This window comes from Petaurus breviceps, unplaced genomic scaffold, assembly GCF_028583685.1.
Source record: "Petaurus breviceps papuanus isolate PSGF00001 unplaced genomic scaffold, PetGlider_PUasm1.0 41, whole genome shotgun sequence".
Taxonomy (NCBI): Eukaryota; Metazoa; Chordata; class Mammalia; order Diprotodontia; family Petauridae; genus Petaurus; species Petaurus breviceps.
This window is the reverse complement of record NW_027186320.1, coordinates 6478637-6498981: the sequence shown is the minus strand read 5'-3', so window position 1 is coordinate 6498981 and position 20345 is coordinate 6478637. Positions and strand designations below refer to the sequence as shown.

The following is a 20345-nucleotide window of genomic DNA, read 5'->3' as shown; positions in this document are numbered from 1 at the left end:
TACCCCAGTGGGGGAACAACCGAAGCAATGGTACTTGGCTGCAGGGCCGCTGGCCAGCCGCCCCAGTAAACATCAATGCTAATAAGACTAGCCAGCCTAAATGGGCTCCATATTGCCAAGGCCGTCGAGGGACTTTACTACCCCCTTGGACCGGTTGTCAAGCCCAAAGGGCCCTCACGGTATCTCAGTGGTTCACCTTTTCACCCTATATAGCTACTCAATTTAATTCCACCTTTCGGGGATATAATTGGACATACCAAAACCCCACTACGAGTGCACCTTCCAATCCCTTCGATGTTTGGTTATTGTGTGGGGTGAGAGGGAGTTGTACAGATATTTCTCCTATTTCCATGATATCTGGAGGAATGGTTGGTAATGCGACTGGCACATGGGATATTACAGATAAATTTGAAAAGACCTTTAACATAACGGATCCAGGACAGAACATCTCGTTCTCCCCCACCCCTGTGTGCCTCTGGCAGCCATTTCTTTTTATATTAAGCAATGCCTCGGATGTGGGAGAAGAACTGAATTGCACCAAGAACACCTGTTTCTACACTTCCTGCTGGAGCGCCACTGCGTTTCCCCTTGCCGTTGCAGTACGCATGCCACAATGGGTGCCGATTCCTATTGACGCTCCTCCGTCAACCATCTTAACAAGGAACCCACGGGATTTTGGGGTTACTTTGGCAATTGCTGCCACCATAGCCGTCTCCGCCGCCGCCGCTACAGCAGCTGCAATTTCCTTAACGCAGTCTGTAGCGCCTGCTGCCACCATTTCCAACTTAACGCAAGCAGTGGTTTCGGCCTTAGATACCCAGGCAACCGTGAATGCCCAATTAAAGGGTGGGATAATGTTAGTTAACCAGCGCCTTGATTTGGTGCAAGAGAAAGTTAATATCTTATGGGAAATAGCACAGGCCGGGTGTGAGGAACGGCTGCCAGGAGTTTGTATTACCTCCATAGTGTATGAGAATTTCACACAAGCCGCTAATCTATCCCGGCAATTGTCAACTCTTTTGTTGGGCTCCTGGTCAGCAAATTTTGATGACACACTTGGGCGACTGCGCAGAGCCATAGTTCGCATTAATTCAACCCGTATAGATCCCTCGATGGCTAATGGGCTGGTCGCCTGGCTTAATTCCCTGACCTCCTTTGTTCAAACCTGGGGAGGTCTAGGAGCCTCCCTGGGCGTTGTTTTGATAATACTAGGGATTGTAATCTGGTGCCTTTGCAATATGCGATGCCGACAACATGGGTACATGCTATTGACCCAAAAGGCCATTATGGCCATTGAGGAAGGAGCAGACCCACAAGTATGGCTGGCCTCCATGGAAGACATGTAACGCCCTTGAAGTAAGACGGGATCCGTTCTATGACGGGCAACCTCTCCTGACCCGGCCGCCTAAGACAGGGCCCGAGGGCGTTGGGTTACCGAGGAGACGGGTAAGGTTCAGGGATCAGGAGATGACCCAAGCCAGAACATCCCGCATTCCCTTACTGCCGCCAGGGTCTGCTAAATTCAGGTTATTGCAACTGCACCGCTTAAGGCTGTACCGGACAAACGTCCTGATTAAACAAAAAGGGGGAGATGTTGGGGGCCAGGGAGTAATGGTATATGGGCTAGTGCCTGCTTGCTTGATGTATGACCTTAAAAGGTAATGAATAGAGCTGTAGAAGATGATTGGCTATGTGTCCCTATAAGTTGTCCTGATACGGAAGTTCAGAGCATTCGCGATGTAGCTGAGCCTGAATAAACAACTCCTGCGAACCTCGGGTGACGACCGAAGACTTACCATAGGTAAGTAAGAGGACGGGATATCAATAGCCCACCACAACCCTTTCCCTTTTTTTAAAGTAAATTTTATATTTATTTTTAGATTACATCATTCATTTCCACAAGATTTTGAGTTACAAATTTTCTCCCCATCTTTCCCCTACCCACCACTCCAAAGCAGCAATCCCACTGAATACCCCCTGCCCCAATTTGCTCTCTCCTATACCCTCCTCATCCCTGCTCTGACTTTCCAGTAGGGCAAGATGGATTTCTATACCCCAATGTCTGTATATCTTATTTCCCTGTTGCATGTAAAAAAGAAATATATATATATATGTGTGTGTGTGTGTGTGTGTGTGTGTGTGTATTTTTGCATGTATTAAACATTTGATTTTAAAACTTTGGGTTCCAGATTCTTTCTTTCCTCCCTCATAACCCACCCTTACTGGGAAGATAAGCCCTTCAATATAGGTTGTACATGTGTAATAATGCAAAACAATTCCATCCTAGATATATTGTAAAGGATTGACTATATTACACTTCATCCTATCCCGTCCCCCACTTGTTCTATTCTCTACTTTGACCCTGTCCCTTTTTAAAAGTGTGTGCTTCCAATATCCTCCCCCCCACCACCACCAACCTGTCCTCCCCTCCATCATCCGTCATCTCATCCCTTTCCCCCCTATTCTCCTGTAAGGTGAAATACACTATTTAGTGTATATGTCATCTCCCCCCTAAGCCAAATTCAATGAGAGTAAGGTTGACCCATTCCCTTTTGCCTTCCTATTCTTCCCCTCTGTTGGAAGAGTTTTCCCTTGCCTCTTCTATATGGGACAATTTACCCCATTCTGTCTCTCCCCATCTCCTCTCATTATATTCCTATCTCACCTTTCAATTTCACCTTTTAAGTATCATCCCATCCTATTTAACTTTTCCTGTGCCTTCTGTTTATGTATACCTGTACACATATATACACACACTCACATATGTATTCCTATGCTCATATAGCCTCCTATATAGAAATATGTATGTATGTTCACATACGTATACACACATATTTATATATACCCTTCAACTATTCCCATACTGAGGCAAGTTTCATAAGTTACAATTATTGTTTTTCCATGTAGGAATGTAAATAGTTCAACTTTGATAAGTTTTTCCTGTTTACCTTTTCATGCTTCTCTTGCTTCTTGTTTCTGAGTGTCAAATTTTTTATTCAACTCTGTTTTTTTCATCAAGAATGATTGAAAGTCCTCTATTTCATTGAATTACCATATTTTCCACTGAAACATGATCCTCAGTTTTCCTTACTAGGTGATTCTTGGTTTTAATCCCAGGTCCTTTGACCTCTGGAATATCATATTCCAAGCCCTTCAATCCCTCCATGTAGGCATCTGGCAGCTGCCAGATCCTATGTTATCCTAATTGTTTTTCCATAATATTAAAATTGTTTCTTCTTTGCTGCTTGTAATATTTTCTCCTTGATCTGGGAACTCTGGAAACTGGCTATAATATTCTTAAGAGTATTATTTGGGGGGATCTTTTTCAAGAGGCAATAGCTGGATTCTTTCAATTTCTATTTTTCCTTCTGGTTCTAAAATATCTGGACAATTTTCCCTGAGAATTTCTTGAAGGACAATTTCTAGGTTCTTTTTTTGATCATGGCTTTCAAGCAGTCCAATAATTTTTAAATGATCTCTCCTGGATCTATTTTCCTGTTCAGTGGTTTTCCCAATGAGATATTTCACATTGCCTTCTATTTTTTAGTTCTTTTGGATCTGTTTAATATTATCTTGATTGCTCAAAAAGTTACTAGCTTCCATTTGCTCCAGTCTAAATCTGAAGGAATTATTCTCTTCAGTGAGGTTTTGAGATTCTTTTTCCATCTGGAAAATTTGTCTTTTTAAAGCATTCTTCGACTCATTGGCTTTTTGAGTTTCTTTTGCCAATTGAGTTAGTCTATTTTTTAAGGTTTCATTTTCTTCAGTCAGTTTGTTGATTCGCTTTTCATGATTTTCTAGTATCATTCTCATTTCTCTTCCCAGTTTTTCCTCCACTTCTCTTATTTGGTTTTTAAAGACCTTCTTAACCTCTTCTATACACTCTAACCAGTTCATATTTTTCTTGGAAGCCAAACAAATGAAAAAAAAATAGAGGGCAATGTGAAATATCTCATTGGGAAAACCACGGACCTGGAAAATAGATAAAGGAGAGATAATTTAAAAATTATTGGACTTCCTGAAAGCCATGATCAAAAAAAGAACCTAGAAATCATTCTTCAAGAAATTCTCAATCAAAATTGCCATGATATTCTAAAACCAGGGGGCAAAATAGAAATTGAAAAAAAAATTCACTGATCACCTAAGAAATATCCTAGGAATATCAAAGCCAAATTCTAGAGTTCTCAGGTTAAGGAGAAAATATTACAAGTTGTCAGAGGAAATAATTTGAATATAATCAGGATAACACAAGACCTAGCAGCTTCTATCTTAAGGGATCAAAGGGCTTGGATTATGACATTCTGGAGGTCATAGGAGCTAAGATTAAAACAAAAAATCACCTACCCAGCAAAACTGAGTATAATGGCATAGGGGAAAATATAGTCATTCAATGAAATAGATGACTTTCAATTATTCTTGATTTAAAAAAAAACAGCTGAACAGAAAATTTCACTTTCAAATACAAAAAGAAAAAGAAGCATAAGGAGGTAAACAGGAAAAAATAAATCATAAGGAGCTTATTAAAGTTGAACTATTTACATTTCTAGATGGAAAAACAATAATTGTAACTCATGAGACATTTCACAGTATGAGGATAGTTGAAGGGATATACACACACATACATACATATACATATAAATGTATGCATACATATATGTATAGTTGTGTGTATAAATACATATATGAGTGTGTGTATATGTGCATTCATGTATAAATAGACAGAGGAGACAGGATGAGTTGAATAGGAAGGGATAATATCTAAAAAATGAAATTAAGAGGTGAGAGAGGAATATATTGGGAAAAGAAGAAAGAGAGAGATAGAATAGAGTAAATTATCTCTAATAAAAGAGGCAAGAGAAAACTGTTACAATGAAGGCGAAGAGCGAGAAGGTGAAAGGGAATGGGTCAACCTTACTCTCTTTGAAGTTGGCTTAAGGAGCAAATAACACACACTGAATTGGTATCTTACTCTACAGGGAAGTACGGGGGAAGGGAATAAGAGGGGGTATGATAGAAGGGAGGGCAGATTGGGGAAGAGGATAGTTAGAAGCAAAGGCTTTTGAAAAGGGACAGGGCCAATGGAGAAAAAGGAATAATTGGGGGGGGGATAGTATGGAGGGAAATATAGTTAGTCTTTCACAATGTAACTGTTATGGAAACATTTTGTGTAACTACACATATACAACCTATATTGAATTGCTTGTCTTCTCAGGGTGTGTGGGTGAGGAGGGAAGAAGGGAAAGAATCTGGAACTCAAAGTTTTAAAAACAAATGTTAATTTTTTTTACATGCAACTGGGAAATAAGATATACAGCCACTGGGGTATAGAAATCCATCTTATCCTACTTGAAAATCGTTGGTGGGAGGTTTGGGGGAGGATATAAGAGAGAGCAGATTGGGAGAAGGTTTATTCAGTAGGCTTACTATCTTGGGGTGGGGGTAGGGGAAAGAAGAGAAAAAATATGTAACTCAAAATCTTGAGGAAATGAATGTTTAAAACTAAAAATAAATAAATAGAAACAGGAGAATTCAATTTAAAATATTAGTAAATAATGGATCTTAATTAATCAACATCGATTTCTTAGTAATTATAAACTACATCAGATATTAAAACAAATATTTTCCTAAACCATTAAAATTATCACATTGCAAATCATGTATCATAATTTCAGTACCAACATTAATTTTAAAAATGTTTCTTAAATTGAAAGAGTTTGGGTTCAATTAGCAATAGGATGATAATTATTTTGTTATCTAGGTTCCTATCCTTTATGATATTATTTTGCTTTGGAGTTTTTCTTTTCTTTTCTCTTCTCTTTTTTTTCCTTGTAAAATAAATTATCCAACTTAGAAAATGGAATCATCTATTTTGCAGAATGCTTTCTACATAAAAGATCTTTACTTGGATTCTTTCCATATATAGACACACACAGAAATGCATGCACATACAGAGACACACACACATACATATATATTTATGTATATGTGATTTTAGACAAAATATGTGTATATATGTGCATTATTCATATTTACACACATACACACCTGTTTCCATGATTGGTTGTATGTGTGTGTGTGTGTGTGTGTGTGTGTGTGTGTGTGTACTTCCTCTTTATCACTTGCACTCCAGGAGACTTTCAGAATGCATCAGGTAAGATTAACTTCAAGAAAAGAATTCATGGATCTTTGAGAAACCCTTGAATCTCATGATAATTAAGAAAATATTGACATTGATTCTTCACTGCTTGAAAGGATATCCTATAAAATGTATGAATTAACTAATTCCTGCCCAGAATGTCTTTCTTTAAGAGGTCTAAGTTAGTAAAACTTTGAGAAACAATTATGGCAAATATTTTCAAAGTTATTGCTTTTGATTTTCTACTTTCCTAAAGGTACAAGGCAGGATCTATTAGTGACTTTTGGAACATCATGCTCATAATATGCAAATGAATTATCAATGAATAGTATATTTAAATATAATTAACACAAATATTTAAAGTATTTCTGAAAAAGGGTAGAAATTTACAAATATTTATTTAAATTATTTAATAATTTATTTAAATTATTATTTATGTAAAATCTTTAGTTATTCACATACTTTTTTCAATTATCTGAATTTATGTTTTCTGAATAAATTTTGAAATTCTATGATACAGGATGCAAATATATTCACATTTGTTAAGAAAAATGTTCAGTATTTTTACCTTCCTATTGAGATGCCTCAAGCCAATGGGGTTGGATTTCTTTCTGTTAGACTAATTTATTTCATTTGGCTTGATCCTTGATTAATAAACTTGATAAAATATTCCAATTACTCAGAAAGTTGGCAGTGACTCCTTAACCAGAAATTATACAGACTATAATGTACATATATTTTCCCCCTACATGACAGAATTTCAATATTTATCAGAAAAATGAAATCAATGACCAAATAACTTAGAGGAGCCTTAAATTCCCCCAAATTCCAAACTTCTTCAGTGTCACATATGGTAATAACACGAGGAAGACAAAAAATATTGAGCCACCGAGGTTGAGTTCAAAGTGTTGTAGGCTCACCTTTTACCAAAGAAACTCCAATTTGATTTCTTCTCATATATTTTAGAATTGTGAATATAAATAAATTGATCAATCTTTTGAGGCTGTTTCCACATTTGAACAAGTGGGTGTGATAATCCCTTGAGTACTTTCCTCATGAGATATTTGTGAAACTACAATGGAATAAATTATAAATGAATAAAATACAAGAATGTATTATAATCATATTGAATGAATATTATTATAATATAATAATATAAATAATTTAAAATAAACAATTATTTTTGTTCAGTTCTTTCAGTCATTTTGGACTCTTTGTGGCCCCTTCTGGGGTTTTCATGGCCAAGATATAGGAGTTTTCCATATCGCTATATCTTTTCCAGCTCATTTCATAGATGAGGAAATTGAGGCAGAGTTAAGTTATTTGCACAGGGTCACACAGTTAGTGCCTGTGTTCACATTTGGACTCTGGTCTTCCTGACTCTAGGCCTGACACTGTATCCTTTATACCACTTCACTTCCCCCAGTGGAATACTATGCATATGTAAAGTGTCTTGCCAATCTTAAGGCACTATAAGTGAGGGCTATTATTGTTAAACTTGAACCCTTTAAAAGTGCTTTCCAGTGAACTCTATATTCTTTACATTGGATACACACTGGTATTAGCTATGACAGTTTTGTTCTCTCACCTTGCAAGTGTTTTTCCCAACTGCTCTGTAACCTTCTATAATTGCTTCACCCTCTACTGGATAGCCACACTGGATACCTACAAATGTTTAGGGACCTTAAATCAAATAATAATAATGCAACATATCATCTATTAAGTGTCTATTGTTGCTGCAACAGCATGCTATGTATTGGACAGAGAGGAAAGAATGCTTGACTTAGAGTCAGGGAGACCTGTGTTAAAATAATGCTTCACAAACTTACCAGTTGTATGACCTTGCACAAATCAATTTAACTTTACTCAGCATCAGTTTCAATATCTCAAAGTTGGAATAAGAAGAGCGCCTGTGTTCCAAGATTTTCTTGAAGGTGAATTTAGTTAATATATCTAAATTATTATGGAAAAATAAAGTAAAATGCAATCTGGTGACTATTAAAGGCTAGCTGTTGTTATAGATACAGATTTTCAGTGAGCCATGGTCCCCATTCTTATGAATTTTATTGTCCAATGGTAAAACAAGACACTACAGAGATATCTCCAAAATATATGCCATAGATACACAAAGGAAAAAAAATACATGATGTAGAGGCAAGCATTACCAGAAAACAAGATTGAATATGGTTTTATGAAGGAACTGTAATTTGATTTTGGCTTTGAATGAATTTAATTGGCATAGGTGGGAAGGGAGGGCATTTTGGTCAGGTATAGAAAGTTCAGTGTGTATATAAAGGATAGCAAGGAGTCAAATTTGAGTAGATTAAAGAGTAAATGGAAAGATTTAGATTGAGATAAGGATGGAAAGTTAGGATGATACTAGATTGCACATTGTTTTGAATGCTAATGGAAGAAGTTTGAACATTATTCTGTGGACATTCAAAGAAGGATACAGCTTCAAGGAGCATGTAACTGAAAGTATGATTATATAGAGGAGCAGATGATGGAACCAAAGTAGGACAGTTGTTGCAACAGTAATGTTGTAATTAAGTGGAACTTAGTGAATAATATACAAAGAGAGAATTAATTTCCAGGCCTTTTAGTTTCAGTAGTTTTGAGCAGCTTTTGGACTCGTGAATTTTATACATGTGACTCAATAAAATTTTTTCTTGTTTGAATCTATTGCTGCAATATGTTCTGTGTATTTGTGGGAGAGTGAGCCCAGGTTTATTAAAGTATATTTTGTGACAATTGTCTGTTACATAATCTCAACTTATTGATTCACTAAGCCATTCACCATAGTAGTTTTCCATTTTCATCTCTACTTGGAACTTCCATGGCTCCCTTCCCTTATTTCTCAGCTGAAAACCTTGTCTCAACTTTCTTGAAAAAAGTGAGATATTTTAACAGAATTCCTTCTTCTCCAGTCCACATTACCCAGATGCCTGCTTGTCACTCTCTTTCTTTTTTCCTCTGTCAAAGGAAGAGGTGGCCATTCTCCTTGACCAAGCAAAACACTACACGCACAAATAATCCTATTCCATTCCATCTCCTTCAGCAGATTTCCCAGTCTGTCACTCTACTCTTCATTTATCTTCAATCTCCACCTGTAAACTTGCTGCTTCATCAATGACTAAAAACACGGCTGTCTCTCTCCTTCTCAAATACCACTCACTTGATCTATCTGTCCCCAGTAGTCATTCCTATAATTTTTGCCACTCCTGTGGCTAAACTCTTTGATGAGGCCAGATAAAATCATTGCCTTGACTTCTTTCTTCTCACTGTATTTTTAGTTCTTGAACCTGCATTTTGACCTCATCATTCAATTGGAGCTTCACTCTCTGAAATTATAAATGATCTCTTAATTTCCAAATCTAATGACTTTTTACCAATCTAGTTGGCCTCTATACACATTTTGTCATGATTGATAATCCTCAGCCTTGGTATTCTATTCTCTCTTGGTTTTCATGTTACTACTCTATTCTGGATTTCTTCCTTCCAGTTGGACCGCTCTTTCTCCGTCTTATTTGTTATATTTTCATTTAGATCAAGTCTCTTCTCCTCTCACATAAGCTCCCATAGAATTAGTTATCATCAATGTTCTGATGACAATCCCAGCTACTTAACCAGACCCGAACTCTCTCCTGACCTCCATTGCTAACTATCTAATAGACATCTCTTACAGTATGTCTACTCTTCAACTCTACATATCCAAAAGCAAATGCATTTTATTTTGCTTCCTTGAGACCTTCCCTTTTCCTAACTTTCCTCTTATTGTGGAGGGTATCACCAGTTTCCTAGTCACCTAGGATTACAAACTCAGTGTCCTTGATGCCTCACTCTCATTCCCCATATATATTCTATTACCAAGTCCTGTCTTTTCTAACTTTACAATATCTCTGCTATTTATCCTCTTATCTTCTCTGACATTGTAGCCACCCTGTTATAGGCCCTCAACATCTCTTGCCTGGATTACTATAATAGCCTCCTGCTTTGACTCTTTGCCTCATCTCTATCCTAAAAAAGAAGGAAGGTGTGACCATATTCACCTTTCCTATGATTCAATTAATTTCTTTTTTGGCTTCCAGGATCAATATAAAATTCTACATTTGGCATTAAAAGCACCCATGATGTCACCTCTTTCTACTTTTCTGATTTTCTCACACCTTAAATCACACTTACTATGCGTTCTGCATTCCAGTGACACCAGCCTTATTCCTGGTCTTTAAACAAGACAATTCATATTGTGACTCTAGTCATTTTCCATGCCTGGAATTTATTCCCTCCTTATCTCTGCCTCCTCTCTTCCATGGATTCTTTAAAGTACTATTTAAATCAATCTTCTTAAAGAAGTCTTTCATGATCCCTCTAAATGTTCTACCTTCCCAAATTATTTTGTATGTATCTTATTTGTTCATAGTTTTTTGCATGTTGAGCCCCCATTAGACTGTGAAATTCTTAAGAACAGAGTTTGTTCTTGTTTGTTTATGTATTTTATTTTGGTTTATTATTTTTACTAATATCTTCCCTTTCTTTGTGTTCGCACCTATTAACATAATTCCTCCCACATAGTAGTAGATTATTAAATTCTTATTGAATTGATATGACTTAAATATACTAATTGGGCATAATGCTTGACCATTAAGAAGAAGGTACCAAAGAGGCAACTATGTGGTGCAGTGGACAGAATGCTGAGCCTAGAGTCAGGAAGACCTGAGTTCAAATCCAAATTCCAACACAAGCTGTGTGACTTTGGTCAAGTTACTTAACCTCTAATTCCCTTAATTCACTGGAGAACAAATGGCAAAACACTCCAGTATCTTTGCCAAGAAAATACCATAGATCATATGGTGCATAGAGTCATAAAGACTAAGACATAACAGAGTGATTGAGGAACAACAACTACCAATAAGTACTTTGCGAGCTACAATAGGAATAGCTAGAAGTAACTACAAAGAGTAGCCATGTATAGTGTTACCAATAGTACCTTATGTAGCCATAACCCTTCTGGGGACGAAAATTATAATTGAAGTGTGATTTATGGGTGTTATTCAAAAAGGGGTGTTGCATAAGTAAGGTAACTGAAAGTACAACTCAACTTTTATGTCCTTTCTTTCTAGCATCTGTATTGAGCATTCACTCCCCGCCCCCAGGGACCATTCTGTACTGAGTGAAGAACTGACAATAAATCAAGTTGTTTCCCATTTTAATATGAAATCTTGGTTGTGTAAATATTAAAGTGACATTGGATAGACTTTTCTTTCTACCTGAGATTTAAATTGTTCTCAAAGAGCCTAAATCAGCACTATTTTTCATTTACATTTATTAAATCCTTAGCCTTGTAATGTCATGGAACATTTCACTGGGTTATATGTATTCTTTTATCTTTTTTTCTCTAGTTTGTCTGTTCCCCTGGTATTTTCCAGGTCAGAGCTTCCTAAGTCCCTTTGAAAAATGCTAGGGAAATGGTTAGCTGTGAGGCTATTGTCTAAGATCTCCGCAGTTCTAAAGAGACTTAAAAGAAAAACAGAGGGAAGGTATTATTGTACCTAAAGAGCCAGAAGGAGAATCAGTCCAAATAAAAATAAAAATCTCTGAATGTATCATGACTGAGTTTCTCCGAAATACCCCTGTATGTTATCCAGGGAAAAAATGAAACATAAACATTCAAGTCTTTAACACCTTTTGAAGGATTAGGGACTAAATAGGAAAGAGTAAAGGCAAGGCAGAGATGTTAACTATTTAAAGATTGCAAAACTCATCTAGAGACAAATTGAAGTAATCATAAAGTGACAGAATTAGATGAAATCTTATAATAATGAAACTGAGGCCTAGGAAATTTCATGAATTTGATCGATAGTTTCAAAGGAAGATTATAACCCAATTCTCTAATTTTCCAGCAACCACACTGGTATACCCAGGCTAGCACAGGTTCTTAGATCTGCTTTAGTAGAAAAGATAGTTGTTTAAGGGGGTCAGCAATCTTTTTTTGTAATTACATTCACTAGTTCAGGGGAAAAGTAAGCACCCTCCAGCCAGAGCCAAGGCAGCAGCAGAAAAGCAGGAAGTTGCTTGAGCTTGTCCCCCCAATTACCTACAATACCTATAAAAAATGACTCTAAAATTTTTTTAGAGATACAGAGCCTACCAAATGACAGAGTGAAACAAATCTCCCACTGAAGACAGCCTGCGAAGCTGACAGAAAGGTTCTATTGCACTGGACTTGGAATGGAATACAATCCCATGCGGGCTGTGCTAACATAGACCTGTGGCACAGACCAGACCAAAGGAGGCCACAGGGGACAGAATCACAGGTGGCTGTGGTGGTTTCCAGACTTCTCAACCCACAAAAACCAAAGGGAAAATCAAAGGTCAGTAGGGAAACTCTGTTGGACCTGGTTGACAGAAGAGATCATTTTGCCCCTGGCCCCTGGGGTGGCAACAAATGCAGCAACCATGATAGCAGCAGCAGTGGCAGAAGCAACAGCAGTGGCTCCTTCCAGAACTCATGCACCACCGATGGTGTTGGGACCAACCAAGAGGCTGATCAGAGAGCAATTGCAGGAATCTCTTTGTTAGTGCTGAAGCAGGATTCTCTTGCTTTGCCTTGGTTGGATCTGGGTTGTAGCCTTGGGTTACTGTCCTGGGGTGAGGTTCTGAGGCAGGTGCCTAGAAGTAACTCTGACAACAGCTGTGCAAAACCCCAGAAATTTAGAATACAGCACTCACCAAACTGGAAGCAGAATTCTACTGTGGCAAAGAGCTTAAAATTTAAGTAATTAACTGGGGAAATGAGCAAACAGAGGAAAAGAAATCAGACTATAAAATCCTTTTTTGATGACAAAGAAAATCAATGCATAAAACCAGAAGAAGAAAACAAAATCAAAACTCCTGCATCAAAAACCTCCAAGAAAAATATGAATTAGTCACAGGCTATGGAGGAGCTCAAAAAGGAGTTTGAAAATCAAGTAAGAGAAGTAGAAGAAAAATAGGGAAGAGAAATGAGAGTGATGCAAGAAAATTATTAAAAAATGAGTCAACAGCTTGCTAAAGGAGACTCAAAAAAATACTGAAGAAAATAAGACCTTAAAATATAGATTAACTCAAATGGCAAAAGAGATCTAAAAGGCCAATGAGGAGAAGAATGCCTTGAAAAGCAGAATTGCCCAGGTGGAAAAGGAAGTTGAAAAGCTCACAGAAGAAAATAATTCTTCAAAGTTAGATTGGAGAAAATGGATGGTAATGATTTTATGAGAAATCATAATTTAAAACAGATCCAAAAAATGAAAAAAAAACATAGAAGGCTATATGAAATATGTCATTGGAAAAGCCACTGAACTGGAAAAAAGATCCAGGGGAGATAATTTAAAAGTTATTGGACTACCTGAAAGCCATTATTAAAAAAAAAAAAAGCCTAGACATCATGTTTCAAGAAATTACGAAGAAAAAGATGTGCTGACATTCTAGAACCAGAGGGTAAAATAGAAATTGAAAGAATCCACCCATTCCTCTTGAAAAAAGATCCGCAAAAGGAAACTTCTAGGAATATTGTAGCCGAATTCCAGAGTTCCCAGGTCAAGGAGAAAATACTACAAGCAGACAGGAAGAAACAATTCAAGAATTGGGTAAACCCAATCAGGATAACACAAGATCTAGCAGCTTCTACATTAAGGGATTAAAGGACTTGGAATATGATATTCTGGAGGTTAAAGGAACTAGGATGAAAACCAAGAATCACCTACCCAGCAAAACTAAGTATAATACTTCAGGGGAAGATAGGAATATTCAATGAAATAGAGGACTTTCAAGGATTCCTGATGAAAAGACCAGAGTTGAACTGAAAATTTGAATACAAGAAGCAAGAGAAGAATGAGAAGGTAAACAACAAAAAGAAGTCATAAGCAACTTATTAAAGATGAACTATTTATATTACTACATGGAAAAATTATAACTCATGGGACTTTTCTCAGTATGAGGATAGTTTAAGGAGATATACACACATATATGTATATACATATTCCCTTTCACTATCCTCACACACATGTGTGTATGTAGCATACATATATATGTATGGAAAGGATATGTGTGTATATGTGTGCATATGTATACATAGGCAGAGGACACAGGGTGAGTTGAATATGAAGGGATGATATCTAAAAGCTAAAATTAAGAGGTGAGACTGTAATATATTGGAAGAAGGAGAAATGGAGAGATAGAATAGAGTAAATTATCTCACATTAAAAAAGCAAGAGAAAGCTGTTAAAATGGAGGAAAAGAGCAGGGAGGTGAAAAGGAATGAGTCAACAACGTTCCTCTCATTGCATTTGGTTTAAGGAGGGAATAACATACACACTCAATTGGGTATCTTACCCTACAGGAAAGTAGGAGGGAAAGGGATAAGGGTGGAGGATGATAGAAAGGAGGACCTGTTGGGGGAGGGGGAAGTCAGAAAAAAACACTTTTGAAAAAGAATAGGGTCAAAGGTGAAGAAAGAATGAATGGGAGGGCAGGATAGCATGGAAGGAACTATAGTTTATTTTTCACAATATGACTAGTATGGAAATGTTTAGTATAACTTCACATGTATAACCTGTATTGAATCACTTGTATTTTCTGTGGGGTTGGGTGAGGAGGGAAGAAGAGAGAATTGGGAACTCAAAGTTTTAAAAACTAATTGTTTTTACAGGAAACAAGAAAATAATATACAGGCAATGGGATATAGAAATCAATCTTGCCCTACACGAAAGTAAAGTGGAAGGGAACATGGGGGCATAGGAGGGATATAAGAGAGCATAGACTGGGGAAAAGGATAAATCACATCCTTGCCGTCTTGCAGTGGGTGTTAGGTGAGAGTTGGGGAGAAAATTTGCAAATCAAAATCTTGTGGAAATGTAAGTTGAAACTAAAAATAAATAAATAAATTCTGCAAAAAAGTCAGCACCCTGAATTTCAGAGAAAATGCAAAGACAATACAATCAGAAAAATAAACACCAAGAGACACGGCTGACTGAATTAACTATATCCTTTACATACATCCCTGGATTGAGAGAGCCTTTACATCTGATCAGGTGAGGCACTCTGAACATCTGGCCACTCATCAGAATCTTGACCAGGGAATCACAAGATCTTTCTCATAAGCAATCCCCCAAAACAAAAGGTGTGAAGGTTTGAAAGCCTTTCTACAAGCAATTGTCCCCTAAGCAAGCTTCCCTTAATGAGCTTCCCTTAATAGGCTTGAGCCTATTGATGGATGAGGAAGATCTTAAAGCCAATTAATGTTACATCAGGTTAGTTTTCCATTCTATCACATGACCTTTTGGTAAGGAACACAGAAAATGGAGTATGACACTCTTATTTAACCCTGCCCTCCTCTAAAATACATTTCTTCTGTACTTATGTTCAAATACTTTTATTTTCCCCCTGCACACAGGTTTCACCCTGCTTAATTGCACTTCATCTTTGTGCATCAAGGAATTAATAATGTCTCTTGAATTCATAGGGAATGTCATTTTAAAGTGAAAAACATAATTTACAGCGTATTAGTTTGAGAGAGTAATAGGAAGGACAGAAGAGTATCTGCTACTTTGGAAATGAAAAGCATTCTTACATAAACATTATTCTATTTACAGTTCTGTATACTCCTTGACAAATCTAGCACTACATAATAGCTCATCAGTTTTATTGCATTGTTTATTGTGAAACATGTCAGCCCTCAATGTTGAATTAAAAGAATTTTTCAGTTGACTGTTTTCCCTACATCCACAAATAGTGAAGCAAAAATCACATCTACCATGGTTTTTATTGTTAACTGCCAAATGCCCTTTCATTATTATGTTGAATAAAATATGCAACTGTTCCTTAAAAAAGAATGAACAGCATGCTTGCAAATATCTAGTCAGAATTATAAATGAAGAAATTCCCACTATTACTGTATTTAGCTATGGTGATTATTCTTTTCAGCAAACCACCATAGTGGAAGTAATGCAGCATTCTCAGCACATTATTCCCTTCCTTGGACTTAAGTGAAAAGCTACAGAAAGTTCAAGTGACTTTCTCATGATCAATTGCTCATGAGACCAGCCAGTTCCACATATATATATATATATATATATATATATATATATACACACACACATATATATCTTGGCTAGTTTACTACCTTAATTCTTGGAGGTCTTTACATTGATCAAATGGCATGTAATATAAATTATGATAATTTTTTCTGCACAAAAGTAATTTCATCATTTTTAATGAATAATCTTTTTTTATTTTACAATTATATAGGTTATATCTGACTCTTCATGACCCTAGGTTGAATTTTCATGGCAAAAAGTACTGGAATGGTTTGCAATTTCCTACTCTGGTTTATTTTCCAGATGAGGAAACCTAGGCAAACAGGGTGAAGACACTTGGCTAGGGTCATACAGCTAGTAAGAGTTGAGCTCATATCTGAACCCAAGAAAATGAGTTATCTTGGCTACAGACCCAGCACTCTATCCACTGTGCTACCTAGCTGACTGGATAATAGGATAGTTTAAACAAATCACTGATTCTTAATTGAGTGGATAGTAGACAAGAAAAATCATTTGTCATTTAAAATATATAAAGCAGTGGAGGCTAGGTGATACAGTGAATAGACCACTGGCCCAAGAGTCAGGAGGACCTGAGCTCAAATCCGGCCTCAGACATTTAATACTAACTAGCTGTATGACCTTGAGCAAATCACTTAACCCCAATTATGCTGCCCTCCTGCCCAAAAAAGCAAAAAATTAAAAAAAATACATAATGCGTAGAGAAATCAAGTATAGATAAAAAAAATCTGAGTTGGTGATACCATTTAGTCACAATCACACTTACCTAATTGTAGTATTATAGAGAAAAAAATGCATTTCCTTGGAAGTAATGACAAAAATTTTATAGGAAAAAGAAAATCAGTCCCTAAAATAATGTAACATTCACCCCAAGACATCAAAAATTAAGCAAAAGAAAATACTAGATAAATACTAAATACCAGATATTATATAGAAATTTTATAGGAAAAAGAAAATCAGTCCCTAAAATAATGTAACATTCACCCCAAGACATCAAAAATTAAGCAAAAGAAAATACAAGATAAAATACTAAAACTTTTCATAGAGAAAAGTTGGAATATTTCTCCTTCTGCATATTCTAAATGCCTGGCTTATACACAAACTGTAGAAAAAATTAGGGCAATAGATTTAGAAAAGTAGGGTAGGGCAACTGAAATAGCACCATCATAGAATCAGAGTCATTGGACTTGAGTTTGACTTTTGCATCTTTTAAATGAGGTAATAATATGAACATTGACTAGTTAGTGTAGAGTGGTAGAAAGATAGCTGGACTTAGTTAAGAATGGAGGATTCAAGGCCTTTTCCTATATATGATGGCTTCTAGCTCTGGCCAGGTCACTTAATATCTCTGTGACTTTAATTCAGAGAATAAGCCAATCAGCTGACTAAATAAAACAATCAATGGACTAACAAAAAACCCCTATAATTTGAAGATGAGATACTGGTTTACCCTGACAGACAAAAGAATTCACTGGGAGATTTGTCTCCTGAAAACATTACAGTCCTGATTTAAAAAAAAGGCAAACAAAAATAAAACTTTGAACTCTATTCATTTCCTTTTATGTATGTATATGTTGTGTGTGTGTTTGTGTGTGTGTATTGGGATCATGGCGTCATAAGTAAAATGCTTTGTAAAAACTATATAAACATAAATGATTATTATTCTGAAATTTCGGTTGTGACAATCCATATTCATAAGACAATCAAGGCAGCTGAATATTGCAGTGCACTCCAGACAGGAACCGGACTCAGGAATATTTAAATTCTAATTTGGCTTCAAACACTTACTAACCTTGTCATCCTGGTCAAATCATTTAACCTTTGCCTCGTTTTCTGCAACTATAAAATGGGAATCATAACAACAAGATTTTTATGAGGATCAAATGAAATAATATCTGGAAAAATTAATCCTTTATGCATGCTTATCCTCCCTCCGTTCCTTCCTTCCTTCCTTCCTTCCTTTAAATTTTTGATAGCAAAAAATTGACAATCAATGAAATGGATGCATATTTATAGAAAACACAAAATGTACAGTCTAACAGAAGGCAAAATAGAGGACATAAGCCAACCTCAGAGAAAGAAATTGAGCAAGTCCTAAAATTAGCTTTGAAAAGGGAAAAAAAGATTTAAAAGTTAATTAAATCAAATGTTTAAATTAAATTTAATTCCAATGATACAATATCTATTCAAAAAAAAATTAGAAAAGGAGTTCGAGGACTTGACAAAAGGCTAGCTAGAAGCTGAGTTACAGCATTTGTCATGAATTCTCCAAGCTTGAACGAATTTTCCAAATTAGTAACAATAGCTGTTGGTAGTGTTAGCTCCAGAGCATGTATTCTATCCCTAATCCAAATTCAAAACTCTGTGTGAAATTTATGAATCAAAGTTAGTGACAAAAACAAACAAAAAGGCTCTACCAACATGAAAATTTCATTGTTGGTCACAGTCATTTGCAAAATATTTTTACATAACTTTTTCTAATGACAGAATACAATTAACATTGCACTCATAATAAAAGAATGCAATGAGAGAGAAGTTATACCATGTATTGTCCATAATGAATAAAAAAATTCAGATTTTGTAACAAGTAATTCAATTATTTGTTTTAATTACCTATTAAACTAATAATTTTCTTAAAGAAAGTAATTTTTTTTTTCCAGAATACACATCAGAGAGGAAGCACCATACAGTAAGCTAACTTTCTCTCTGGGTTGTTTTAAGAACAACCAATTGTTACTAGAGTGTATGAAACATTTTTTTCTACATATTATTTTAGCATTCGAACATATCAAAAATTATGTCCAGATGACAAAACTTATTTTCCAAAAACGCTTTCAAACTGAATATGCATTTTTTCATTTAAAATTGTTCTCAATTTGTCTTAGGAGAGGCCAAATTGCCACAAGTAAACTAGCATAAATAATCACGCATGCCATAGAATTTAGCACTGTAAGAGAGCTTAGAGAACAAATGTTGCAAGCCTTTTATTTCACAAATGAGGAAGCTGAGATTCATAGAGGTTAATGAGATTAAGTTACTCATTCAAGATCACACAAGTAATAAATAGCAGAGCCAGTACTCAAATCCAGGTCCTCTATCTAAGTTCAATGTTTGTTCCTCTGCATCACAAAACTGCTCATCTTCAGCGACTTGTTTATTGAGGTAGGACTTACACACATGCACATCCATATATTCATACAGAACAACACTGAATTATTTATGGGTGATTTTCCTACAGAAACTTGAATTGTAAACAAATATCTAACATTCAGGTTTCAGTCCTCTAGCAATCATCTTTAATTTTCTCACTGTGATTTATTGTGTTCCTTGAATCAAATGTGCTGGAAGGTTTGGTTTACAAAAGTATTTCTTCAAACCATGGCTTTATATGCATCTGCTCTTTTTTCCTTCTTCAATTTTTAAACGATGTACAAAAGTTAGTGGAGCTTGTCACAACACTTTAAACAGTGGCTATAAACAGTCCTTTTAGAGAATGGAATCCAGGTGACATTATTATCATAGTGTACTAATGTGTTTTATGTGTATACACATGCACACGTACATATAAACTGTGATAATCTGTATACACACACATGCACAAACACACATCATTATCATCATAGTTAAAATCTGTATAACACTAAGGTTCCTGAATTATTTTACAAGTATTATCTTATTTCATTACTTTAACAACCCTGAGAAGTAGGTACAATTAACATGGTCATTTTAGAGATGAGGAAAATGAAGAAGGATGAAATGAACTGATTTGCTGAGGTCATATAGCTAGAACATGTATGAGGTAGAATTTGCATTCAGGATTATCATTACATTATGTCCAACACTCTGTTCTGCCACCTATCTGCCTCTCTGTGTCTATTTCTGTTTCTGTTTCTCAGTCTCTCTTTTTTGAATCTCTTTCTTTCTTCCTCTGACTCTCTCCCCTATAGCCTCTCTGTGTTTCTTTGGATATGTCTGTCCATCTGTCTGTCTATTTGTCCTTATGTTTCTATATTATCTATCATCTCTCTCTCTCTCTTTCTCTCTCTCTCTCTCTCTCTCTCTCTCTCTCTCTCTATATATATATATATATATATATATATATATATATATATATATAT

The 20345-nt window shown here is 35.9% G+C and overlaps 1 pseudogene; it reads left to right on the top strand.

Moving 5' to 3' along the window:
* The first annotated feature begins 1467 nt into the window (after positions 1–1467).
* The window catches only part of LOC138171093 (phosphatidylinositol 4,5-bisphosphate 3-kinase catalytic subunit beta isoform-like), a 130690-nt pseudogene continuing 111812 nt past the window's right edge, over positions 1468–20345 (top strand).